The following is a 13,222-nucleotide window of genomic DNA, read 5'->3' as shown; positions in this document are numbered from 1 at the left end:
CTTTTACATGGATGACTGCCAAAAACAATTGAATCTTACCTGAGCTTATTCCTGTGTGAGTATGGGAACAGCAAGGCCTAAAGCTGCAAAGAAGCCTTTTACAGTACGATTAATCAAAGCCTCCTTTCACTGTATGTGACCTCCAAAGCACATAACTTGGGGTGGGGAATTCATCCGAGTGTTATCTTTACCACATGTTGAAATCCACACAAAGGGAGGAGGTGAAGAGATTCATTTAGGAAAATGATTAACCGCATTTCTCATCGTTAAAATTTGTTTTTCCTATTGTCAGTAGCTTAAAGCCTAGCTTCTACTCCTAAGAAAAACATACCAAATAGATAAATAAAAGGTAAGTACATTATACAACCTTTGTACTATGATTTTGCCAGACATTGTAAATAACCCTCCAACAAAATCATGTAATAAAAATTGCTTGATTAACTCGTTGGCTGCCATTGAGCTAGACATCCAATCCATTTGAAAGGGGAGAGCTTTCAGTGCTTAAACATTCCACTGAAATAAGGAGGAAGTAACTTAGAAACGACTCAAAATATAATAGGAAGTGACCCACACATTTCTCAATGTTAAGCCAAGATTTTACCATTTTAAAAGTTGATTGTAGCATTTTAGATTATAGTATTTGCATGTACTTCTATTACAACAATCTGCACTTGTAATATGTACTTGTACTAGAAGCACACATACCTGTGCTAAAAGTACACATACTTGTACTACAAGTAGCTGTACTAGAAATACATGTACTTGCTTGTAGTACTAGTATTATACATATATGTACTTGTACTAGACACAAATGTACTTGCTTTTACTTGTACTATTATCAATGTGTACTTTTACTAGAAACACATGCACTTGCTTGTACTAGTATTATATATACGTGTACTTGTACTAGAAACACATGTACTTGCTTTTACTTGTTTTACCGTTATGTGTACTTGTACTAGATTATATACAATACTAGTACTCTCTTTTACTTGTTTTATTGTTATGTGTACTTGTACTAGATTATATACAATACTATTACTTGCTTGTACTAGTGTTGTATATATGTGTACTAGTACTAAAAGTATGTGTATTTGTGTGTACAGCATAGAAAAGCTACCCATCCAAGTGGTGGTGGATTGAGTGCCTTGCCATGGGCAACCAAATCTCAGAAGGATTCAAACCTATGACTGGGTTAAAGCACATTTTTACCAACTTTGCTCCGAATGTTACCCATCTTGTCTAATCTAAGTTACTATTTTGCCCTCGTGGATCCTGTTTTTAACAAAGCTGCCGTTGACAATGACGTGCTTATGCTGGCAATGGACCTCTTCTCACCTTCTCTACTCAAACTGTCCCATTGTGCCTCGTCACCTCTGCACAACTCGTCTTTTGTCAAACCCGAGTAGCGGCGAGCCTGTCGTCCGCTTCTTCGCCACGCTGAGCCCGTTCCCTTCATCGAGTCGACTCCGTGTGAGTCAGAGCTGCGCAGGCATGACCGAGGCCAGCTAGAGGTCAAAGCTCCGAGCTCACGCCTCACTTCATGGTCTCTCCCTGACCTTCGTAACTCTAGCAAACACCCACTCAGCAGAAAAGAGCAGCGGGTTATGGACGGGCGAGCGGGTGGGCAAGGGGAAAGAGAAAGACACGTTCAGTCTTGATGAGGTTTGTTTGCGAAATGCCCTTTTGACAGAAAGGCTGACTCCTTCATTTAGACATAATGGGGCCCCTCAAGCGTGAACTATGTTGGTAAGTCCCATTTGTGAATATGGCCACTTTATTGTCAGCTCTATTAATAGAGCCATCCATCATGACTGAGATCATCACACCACATGATTCTGCGTGTTGATGAATTCACCCGAAACTGCGGGCTATCGAGTCTTATCAAAGGTCAGCCACCAAAAACCTCACTCGCTCTTCATGTGGCATTAATCTGAAGGCGAAAGTTCACGAGGTCCCCAATTTGAGATGCGCCGATGACTCCGAGTCTGGCAAGCACTAACACTAGACCAAATACCACGTGATAGCCACAATATGATTATTTTTGGCTACGCAATCTGCTGTAGTATTTTAAGGAATGAAATTAAGGGTGACCTAATTATCCCCTGATATTTCCCATCACATTATCATCAGGACATGGTTTTAGTCTAGTTTTCAACTGAGCTGAATTATAGTTCAGCCATTGGAGATGCAGTATAATAATGGGCTGCCTTCGACAGCGATAGACGTCCAATCCATTTTGACTGGGAGACATGTCAGTGACACTTAATGTCAGCCATTCTTGTTGAAAACGATTTGATGTCCATCCCTCTGTGAGTAGCAGTGAATGTGCTAATGACAGTAAAACAGAATTATATCTATATTTTTTAAGAGGGCCATTCAAAAAGCATTGTCTGGAGATGGGATTTTAAAAATTGGCATTTGTGAGTAATCCAATTATACGCAGTCACATTTTGCTTTAAGATGATGTTTTTATCCCATGCTGGGATTTTCCCAGAATAACATAAAGCCATGACATATATCCTGTAAAAGGCATAGTGATGGTTTACAAAATGGATTCTCATTTATGCTAAAGGTATAAGTAACAATTAGAGAAGCATCAAAATATAAATACCCAAATCTGAATATGAGAAAACAGCCAAAATCAAAAGCCACAGAAAATGAAACATATCTTTAAATATGTGAGTTGACTGATGGGGCAGGCTAAAAAAATGAATAATAAACAATGCAACAAGTGGACATTTGTTATTGGCTTTTTATAGTGTTTGGCATGAGAGAACACTTTTTTCCTGGGCTTTAAATAGAATGACATTTTAAATTTTGTCCTCTGAGTATTTTACTGGCAGAGGAAATTGTGCTTGGAGTCATACAATATCCAAAACCTGCACATGTTTGATTCCTGTCCAGGTACCAGGAACGCTTGATGTTGCTACTCTCAGTTATTCAGTCATAGTTTGGCTCAGTTGCATAACCTAAACTGCTGGTTGTTTCTTGTAGCTTTTTCATGTGCCATATTGGCAAACATTGGCTTCAGCTTTCATTAACGGTAAATTAAAGTATTGCCTTGTAAGCCCTTGCAGATGTCAAAGTAATCAGATTGTAGTCTCAACAATACACACTAGTTGAACTCTTTCAGCGCCATTCATAATGATTGAATGAACATTCTTTCATTCCTAAGTAATTTTTTTGTTATTTATTGCCTGTAGTGTGCTTGATCTCATTGTCTGCTCCACTTCCTTGTTTCAGTGTTGGTCCTAGTCCAAAACACATTTGTGAGACACGAGGATGTGCTACCATACGTGAAGCAAGCAGAGGAATCTCCCCAGGAAAGATTGATGATGGGGTAAGATCTCGCAAAGAGCAAAGTCATCATCAGCTTAAAAAAAGTAGAATATTTGAGGTGATGACCGCAGAGTGACTAAGTCCTTTGCTGGATTCTTGCGTTGAACTCAATCTAAATTTCTGCTGGTTTTAGTTAAAAAAAAATAGTGGCAGATCAGCAATTTTGTCATGAAAAAACACAAGATCTCTGATTTTTCTTGGCATCTGCAATTCCAGTTGAGCCTCAGGGGAGCCTCGACGTGATCCTCAGCCAAGTCCTTGGCCAATGCAAGGGACCTGCTGCATCTTAAACAAGCCTTGACACGAAGGCCCTGGAGCAATTCATTGCCGGTAAAAATCATGCAACACCCCCACAAACAAGGCCCATCTCATCAATTTACCAATGCAAACACACCTTTGCTCATGTATGCTCTTAGCTCTTATTTTGCACAAACATATCATAACTTTACTTACTTACAGATTGTATTTCTTTTTTTGTGTTTATTTTTTACAACAGTTGACAGTTGTTTTTTTTACACTGCGCTTGGAATGTCAAGGCAAGTATATTTTGTGGAATGTAGGCAAGCAGAGAAACTAAAGGCAGCACTATTAGCAGTTTTATTCTCATGAAGTACACTAACGACCATCTGAGATGATCCACTATGTTAAAATAGTTCATCCCCGTCTAAATGGTTTGTTTATAAACCAACCACAACACCAGTGATGAACTATTTATAGAAGACTTGACTGTGCGACTCCATCTAGGGAATAGCTGGGAAAATTGCTACTTAAATCTTCACAGCTAATTGGATCGATCAGTGGGCTTTCATAAAATAAAAGACAAAGGCCAGTAAAAAACAAAGTACATGCTCGACAGTGGCTTTCATTCGCCGAGTGCATGGCTTTGAATTTGAAAAGGAATATGATCACCTTGGATAAGATTAAAAAACAAAACTGCTATTGGTGGATTTGAAAGTCTTGCTGGGTTTAACTCATTGGCACTGAGTTTTGTATTCAGAGCCTTTCCTCCCAGTTTAAATGAAATGGACGCCCTGTTATTGGCGCTTTATAGTCCGAAAATTACAGGAGACGGGCAACCCTTCACGCTCACACTAGCTAGGGGCAATTTAGAGTGTTCAACCATTTTAGTAAGAAACTATGTAAAATTAATAATAGATCTTCCTATCCAGACAACACCAACAATATAGTGCGACTTTTATTTGCAGGTGTATGATATTCTGTGTAGCGTTTTTGTAGTTCAAGTCAAGAAAGTTAGAAATTAGTCTTTGTAGTGCATGTTAAATAGGGAATTTTGCTGGCTGTTTTACTGTAAAGCACAAGGACAAAAATAGCTAAACAATAACCGGCAGCTATGGAGCCTCGCATCCATAATGACCCCAGCCTTGTGATTGAAGAGGGCCTTCTAAAAAGCAGAGCAGGTGGGTGTGTAGGTGGTCTGCCGCCAGCACTCTCACTCTTGAAAGACGCACACATGCATTATTGCAGATTCTCTCAATGTGCTTTTGTCCGCCTTAACACTGTTTATCTGAAAAAAACAAACAAGCCGATCACATCTTAAAATTATCACTAAGCTTTGGAACCTTAGTTTAGGATACCTGCTAAAATCCAATAATAAATTTCCTACTTATAATTCATAGCCACAAAAGACCTGGTGTTTTCTTAATTAATCTTAGTTAATAGTAAATATTATATTATATGTATTTTGTAGTATTTAACTTTTTAATAAAAAATAATAAATGAAAAAAACACTAGGGATTTTCTTATTTATTTATATCTTTAGTAGCTTAAATAATAAAGAGAAAACGGAAGTTGTTCTTTTTATTTATTTAAAATGTTTATTTGTATTTTTAAAAGGAATTAAAAAAAAAATGCACTACACTTAGTCAAACTTTTTTCCATTCATCAGGCATTAAACATTGGCACAACATGAAATCCACACTTGTGTTTTAGCTGGAAATGAAGCTTTTATAAAGTCCCTTTGCTTCATCAGCATCATAATCTGAGAGCAAAACACAACTCAGCCTTTGCAGTTACCGGACTTCCATGGAAGACTGTCAAACCACTAAAAGCTCCTTTGAAGTTGCATTTTGATGATATGAGCATATGTTTGCAGGTGGAAAAGTCATTTGGATGTTTTTAAGTGAAGGCTTGACTAAGTAGTTTGGTATCTTTGTACTTACTGGCAGCAAAATTGTGTTGATTGCGACCTTAGGCAGAAGTGTCTTTTTGCTGATTGGAATGAAAAACACATGTTAAAGTTTTCTTCTTTTTGTGTCCGATATTCACGTGCGTGCACACCTACCAACACAATAGAGAACCCTTAACACATGTCAGTAATGATGTTGTGTCACACCCTGCCATTATTGTAAACAAAAGTACATTCTGCTTCATCAAACCACACCTTAAAAACACCCTAGGGTGATAGTTAAGGTTTTTCAACTAAATACATACTCTCTCACACTTGCTGACTAGAGACTCATTATAACCAAGGGAAAAAAAAAGAAAAACCTTTATTTTATCAATTTTCTAAATAAAATTTTATTCATATATATATATGTATGTATATATATATATATATATATATATATATATATATATATATATATATATATATATATATATGTGTGTATATATATATATATATATATATATATATATATATGAATAAAATTTTATTTACAAAATTGATACAATAAAGGTTTTTCTCTCTCTCTCTCTCTCTCTCTCTCTCTCTCTCTCTCTCTCTCTCTCTCTCTATATATATATATATATATATATATATATATATATATATATATATATATATATATATATATATATATGTATGTGTGTGTGTGTAGGTGTGTGCGTGTACGTGTGCGTGTGCGTGGGCATGGGTATGGGTATGTTATGCACCTATAGAAAACATTTGATTGTGGTAAATGCTGAAATAGGTATAAATATATCCAGAAAATATCTGCAAATGAATACATATGTCATCCTTCTTTTTCCCTGTTAATCAATACATACAATATAGACAATATATCCATATGATCACATATGTATAGGCCTTCTCTTTTCTGCTCTTTTATTATCCTAATATGAACTTTACAGCATGCACCTGCGTTAAAATTCTTTCTTTTAATGAACCCAAGCCACACTGGAAGCGTTCTGAATAGAGGCACCATATGCAAGCAAGCACGGCAGGGGCCGCGCTCCAGACAGATGCGTGCGTGAGTGAAGCCACTTAAACAGGCCCGTTCAAAAGCATGTGGAACCAGCAGGTGCCTCTTCTGCCTTGGCTCCTTTCGTACCACTTTTATATATATATGCCCGCATGTGTGTATCAATCAAACTGGATTACAGGGGAGCGAGACATCCCGAGGCAAATCATCTGCAGGATCAAAACTAATTAGATCGCTCCACTCTTTCACATTGCTCACCGCGTTTCATTCAGCCGGTTCACGAGTGCCTCGTGGCTCATGAAACACTTTTCAAAGCATCGCTTGCTCCTGGCAGCGAGCGGGAAGTTGTATTGAATCTTTGCACTATCTGTGTTGATTTGTGAACACGTCCCTTTCAGCTGTGCTCACTGAGACAAATATCAAACCACTATGTCCTTCCGTGCAGACGAGACTTCCTCTGCTGCAGATACTGGGTTTCACATTGGGATGTTTAGGGTGAGAAAGGATGTTAATCACATCCTATGATTTGAAAGTTCATATACTTTACAGTACATACTTTCTACAGTGGAGCACTGTGTATTTCTAAATCTCACCAAAAGTTAATACCATAGTTACGTCTTTCTCTTGTATTGTCTTCAAGGGCGTGCACAGATTCCCTACATAAAATTATTACATTGTAGTCAGTATACACTTGCCAATTTTTAAAAGGATTGGTAAAAATGAGTATAAATGACCATGTGAAAGACAATTAGTCAAAGTATTTATTTATTATGACCATTTTGTGTAGGTTATTAAGTATGCTTAAATAAATTAAATAAATTCTTGTTGTTGTTGTTGAAAATACAATTTCTGGACCATTTAAGACATTTAGACCATTTAAAGGCCACCTATTGATTTTTGCTCAGTTTCTGTCAATTCTGGGGCATGTAGGTTTGTTTCATGTTGGTTTAGGGATGTCATGGTTCCGTTTTTATACATTTTTCCTCCTTTCCTGTTGGTTTCATGGTATTTCCTGTTGATTGCAGGGCATTGACAGATGCTTTTCTTTTGGTTTTGTCTCCAACAAACCGGTCACTTTCTGTTGAGTAACTTCAAAGTTGAAAGAATAGGAGTAAATTGACATGTTTTTTGCATGAGTTGAATTTCCCATTGGAAATGAATGAATCCAGAATGAAAGTTTTGGAATTTGGAATGCTGTGAATTGGTCAATGTATGTGGACTCAGTGGTACACCAAAAAATTGGACTGAAAAAAAAAGATTATTGCATTTATGTGAGGAGCTTTGCTTTGGGAAACATACACAATTGTCAATAGCACTGCAAATGCATGACTGTGTAAACGAACTATGACATCAGACATACCTGTATTGGTATAACCCTATCAGAAGTATCTATGTTCTGCACAATTCATGCCTGGAATTCAAAACTTTATTGTAGGGCATTTCTTTGAAACAGCAACCTCGGTTTTGGCAAGAGATGAGTGTTTTGCACCCTCTTCCATGGAACAATAGGCCCTACGTGATAAACCTCTCATATTCCCAGGTACGACACATGGCAAATAGCTCAAGTGGGGCAAATACGTATCTTGTTCCCAACTCTCAATCTGTCAGAAGATAAAAGAGGAGACCTAGCAGAAGAAAAGTGCAGTGCAACTTCAAAAGCGGGAGAGGAATTTCTTTAAAGATGGTTCTCCAAAGACCACATCAAACACTCGGGGCGGCGGTGGGGGTGGGCAGGCTTGGAGTGTGAATATGCATGCATGCACGTGAACGTGTACGTGTTTGTGTGTTCGTGGTAGCCTAACAGTGAAATGCAGAGATGCATGAGGGCTATCCCACTCTGACCTGAGCGCACAGAAGAAAAAGAGCCTGTCAGCTCTCATAAGACTTTAGCTTGTATGTGTGTGTGTGTGTGTGTGTGTGTTCTGTGAGTCTGGGAGGCCTCTTCAGCACCCAGAGAGCTCTTCAGCACCAAAGCTGCCAAGGAGACGATCACAGGGTGGCCCTGCAGCCCACACACACGCTCACGCACATTCACCCCGCGCATCAGGGCTCCCATCGCGCCGGCGTACCGACGCGCCATGCTCTTTTTACAGCCTTGGAAAGCAGAGTGGCTATTGATTGCTTTAAACACAGCATTTATGACACCACTGCTATTCCTAGTGTTTACAGTACGCCCACTCATGTTTCTCCCAAGATGCACAGCGAGACAAAGCGCAATACATTCAAATAGACGCTACCGTAAAAACCCTGCGGTATTGTAAGAAAGCAACACAATCATCTTTAACTGTGGTGCCCTTTGGGGAAAACAAACATGACCTTTTCTTCTGTTTTAACCGTGGCTGTTTGCCGCATGTCAGACCTTGTCTTTCATGTCTTATGCTGATGGAAAAATGGAAAATAATTCAATGGAAACAATGTCAAGCATTCCATTCAGTGCTGTGCCTGACCGCGTGGCTCCTGTCTTCCTTTCATAACATGGCATTTTTTTTCTAGTTTCACCATTATTGTGCCAGACGAGCCATTGTGGTTTGTATCCTTCCTGTTTGCCTCCCCTCTTTGGGAGTCTGCGCACCTGACGCCTGCCCTGTCACCCTTTTGGTCTCCAGTATGGCTTGACTTTCTACCAGAATTGTCTGCAATTTGCCTCTTATGGCATTTTACCACACATATTCTGTTTAAGCTTAATATGTATATTCTGTAAGACAACAATTAAAGTGTAGGACAATAACAATTTCAGCTATACATTTGGGTGTTAGTAAATGTAGACAAAATGAAATGACCGCACAGTGGAAAATATGGGAGTGAGTGTTCATCTATTTTTTTCTGAGATCGAGGTTTCAATCCCGGGTGGGTCCCAACCTTCCTAGGTGGAGTTTGCATGTTTTCCCAATGGCTGCGTGGGTTTCCTCCGGGTACGGGTATGAGTGTGAGTGTCAATGGTTGGTTGTTTGTTTCATTGTGCCCTGCGATATTTATGGTGATAGACTTCAGATCATGTGGCTTTTTCCTTCCTTCTGATGTGATTTTTTTTTCACTAGTAGACGTCTAATCCATTTGGCCTGGGAGGGGCCTAGCAACCAATGAACATTCTACCCGCATAGCGATGTGAAGTTCACTTGAAGTCCACTGTATTATCATTAGTGAGCTGATTTCGCTATCTCCTAACCTTGTCCTTGCTCTCTGGTATTATAGAAAGACAAACAAGAAGCAGCTGTTGCCAAGGAACCAATCTGAAACACGACATTATGGCGTATGCTTGAATGAAGTAAGAAATGGGAGAAAAATGTGCGGGGAAATGGACTGTTGTGTTGGTGGAATCTAATTAGAGCGAGGGAACATCCAGCATTGGTTTGAAAGAAAATTGTGTATTGTGCGTGCTTACGCATGTGTGTTTATACCCACATTTGTGCAAGTACTGTGGCAGCGTGTGTGCATGGGAATAGGGTGACTGACGCACAGAATGACAGATGAGCTTTGGAGTCCTGGCAACCTCACCAAATCACCCTCCTCCCTTACACTGTCTTCCTCCACCTCCTCACACACCCCTCCAGTTCTCTTATTTTTCATTCCTCATTCTTTTCTCTGCCATCCTTAACCTGTCTTCTCGATTCAGATTCAATCGTTTTCTCCAGAAGGTGAATTTGGATCACTTAACCTTATAGCACAATATGATTGGATGGCAATCAGTTCAGGGTGCCGCTTGGCTATGGTTAGTGGGGATAGGCTCTAACAACCCAGCGACACTTGTGAGGATAAGCATTATGAATGAATGAATGACATCTTGTTACGGGTCATTGTTATTTAGTTACTCGATTTTAGGCCCCTTTTTAAGATTGTTCTATCTTTTTATTCATCTATGCTGCTATTTCTGTAGCTCCTGTAATACTTATAGCTTTTTGTTGTTTGTTATTAGGCTATTATTATGAGTAATGGGGTTAAATGTGTGGTTTGTTGTCAAGCCAAATGCTATCATTCTGCCTGCAAAAAAAGGTTGTACATAGATACAGATAAAGTAACTTTGACTACAGGATTGGAGGACATTTCATGTCCAATTCACATAAAAATATACTGTACTAAAACCTGCAGTTTCTAACTAAAGTGACTTTTTCAAAAATATATTTATTTAAATCTGAGGCAAAAGAATGCTTAATAATGGTGAATCTCAAAACAATTAAATTTCTGACTGCCATTGACAACAGCAGACATCCAATCCTTAAACTGGGTTGTGTTGGCAGCAAATAAACAATGTAGTGAACATGTAATAGTGACAAAGGCATTCAAATTCATAGCAGAAACATGACACACGATGGATGTCTATCATTGTCAATTGCATCAAAGACTTAAAATGACATTTAAATTAGCATATTTTTACTTTAAATAGAAAAAATAATAAGCTATCTTAGCTACCTATCTGACTTCTTCTAAGTTGTTGCAATATGGCTCACAAAATTTTCAGAAGACAGTTGCATCGTACACAGGAAAATTAAGAAAACGTTGAGAAATCAATCATATTCAGCTCGCCAGAAAAATTAACCAACATGTGGAATCACACACTAGGTTGGAATGTCAAAAATGCAATAGTGTTTTCATCTATTCTTCACATCATCTTATCAAATTACGTCCAGCAGTGGATTTGTGTGACATATTAAAGAATTCTTCTCCCTCAGGACAGGAACACCACACTGCTTCCAAGACAACAGTCACATTGGTTTCTAGACCCTTTTCCTTTATTTTGGCAACTAACCCATTCCTGCCATTGTGAATTTCCCGTTTTCTTCTAAAAGGAAGGCGACAATAATCTGATTTCCCTGTTCACTGCCCCACTTTTTCAGTACAGATTTAGAAAACACAAAGATGGAGAATTTAGTCAACCCTTAGCTACATTGTGTTATAAGGTCGTAAATTTAAGAACAAACTGGGCTGAGTTTGCTTAAATGAAATTGAGCATGCAAATGACAAACCAAAACATGGTTCTTTGAAAAACAAAATCACATACTCCTTGTGTATAGAATGAGTCATTATCAGACTACACATAGAAGGGTGTGTTGTTTCTAGCCTTAACTTAACTCATGTTCTGCCATTGACGGTGAGAGAAATCCACTCATGTGGATGACCACCAATATTATTATTTGTATAACATACTAATGTTAATCTTTTTTCTCAGGATTATAAGTTTGGTGTTATGGCTGCCCAAAAAGATACACTGAATTATGTAAATAACTGAACTGAAGAAATATAAAACACACATTGGCAATAAAAATCAATAAAAATGCAATAAAAAAACTAGAATTTTGTCATTAAATCAAAACACTGTAAATTGTAATGATGACTCTTAGATAGAAATCAATCATTATGCAGTCATTACAATAGAGGAAGTGAAAATGAGGGAGGATTTATTTAAAAAAAATTTTTTTACAGACCTCTATGCATGTACTTGTCTTTTAACGACCAGAAATGTCATCATTATAGTGTGACAGGGTGCCGGAAGCAAGCCAGATTTTCAATTTAGAGGTGTGATGTTAATACTTAAAAAATGGTGGCAGTATATCGACAATCGTATGTCAAAATCCGAGACAAGCTGTTTCTTGCCTGGCTAGTAATGAGCAAAGTCACACTTCCCCTGTGCCACATGAACATCTGTGCAAAACTACTAACGGATATTCCATATATTTCCCTCCCTTAAGCAGCTTATTAGCTTGACAGTCCTACCAATTATAATGTTCATGTCTTTAAGATTATTATCATTATTATTTTTAATGATTTCAATTTATTCTTACAATCTTCATTTTCTGTGGCGTTCACCGAGTTTAATACTACTGCAGTATTTTGATGAATTTACAGTTTTCGGAATTTCAACAGCCTTTCCAAAAGTCGTGTCATCAGATTTACTTCGCACGTCAATGACCGATTGCTCTTGCTCAACTGTGTCAAAAACCACGAACTCGGGAAGCTGTGACTTTTACCATTTCTTTAAAGAAAGATAAACAACGCAACACGTATAATACAAACAGTCATGAGACTCTTATACATGTACAAATCTTACAATTTACACAGTGATGATGAATCTTATTGTTTTTAACAAGCCACTCCACCGCACTACGCATTTTACACCTCTTACGCATCGCAAAATATTGGGAAGAAGTGGTCATTGCAAACTGTTTTCCGAGTTATTTCTCTGACCAGTTCTAATTATACAGCCAAAGGAAGTGAGATATTTCTATTTGAGCTCCACCATCGTAATCAGGAGATGTAGACCCATGACAGGAGATCGTCATTTTCTTGTCAGAAGTAGGATTTAGAGTTTGTTTTTTAACGAGAGTAAAAGTGTTTTTTTTCTAGTGAAAGACAAGTATATTATTATAGAGAGTTGTACTTGTTTTATGACTGAATTCATAATTAAGTTATATTCTATTGTAAATGAATTGACTAATAACTTCCTCTTAAATGCGATGCATTCTTTATACAAATCTGTTTTATGACATTTTGTATGCTTTTATAGTTTTGAGTCTAATCAGAGCGTCTTTGGGAAAAGATCTCAATTAACCTCCTAGATAAAATAAACATGCATTGTAAAAAAATGTTGCCAGTGAAATGCTATTACGTTCTCCCAGCAGGCCCCATTATATTAAATTGTTTATTGTTTTTCTTTCATGAGAAAAACGTCACTGTACTATATAAAACATGTCATGAAAAACAGTAAATAAAAGGGATTACGT

At 37.9% G+C, this 13,222-nt stretch overlaps 1 protein-coding gene across 1 annotated transcript in view; it reads left to right on the top strand.

Annotated features, from left to right (window-relative positions):
- Window positions 1-202: 202 nt before the first annotated feature.
- hook2 (hook microtubule-tethering protein 2) overlaps window positions 203-13,222 on the top strand; it is a 40,099-nt gene continuing 27,079 nt past the window's right edge. Inside the window, exons 1-3 of the mRNA XM_077618478.1 lie at window positions 203-349; window positions 3,247-3,343; window positions 3,559-3,672. The gene's annotated coding sequence lies outside the window, so the exon portion shown is untranslated. The remainder of the gene's footprint in view (window positions 350-3,246; window positions 3,344-3,558; window positions 3,673-13,222) is intronic.

This window comes from Stigmatopora argus, chromosome 14 (assembly GCF_051989625.1).
Source record: "Stigmatopora argus isolate UIUO_Sarg chromosome 14, RoL_Sarg_1.0, whole genome shotgun sequence".
NCBI classification, from domain to species: domain Eukaryota; kingdom Metazoa; phylum Chordata; class Actinopteri; order Syngnathiformes; family Syngnathidae; genus Stigmatopora; species Stigmatopora argus.
The sequence above is the reverse complement of the archived record's forward strand: the minus strand, read 5'-3'. Positions and strand labels throughout refer to the sequence as shown.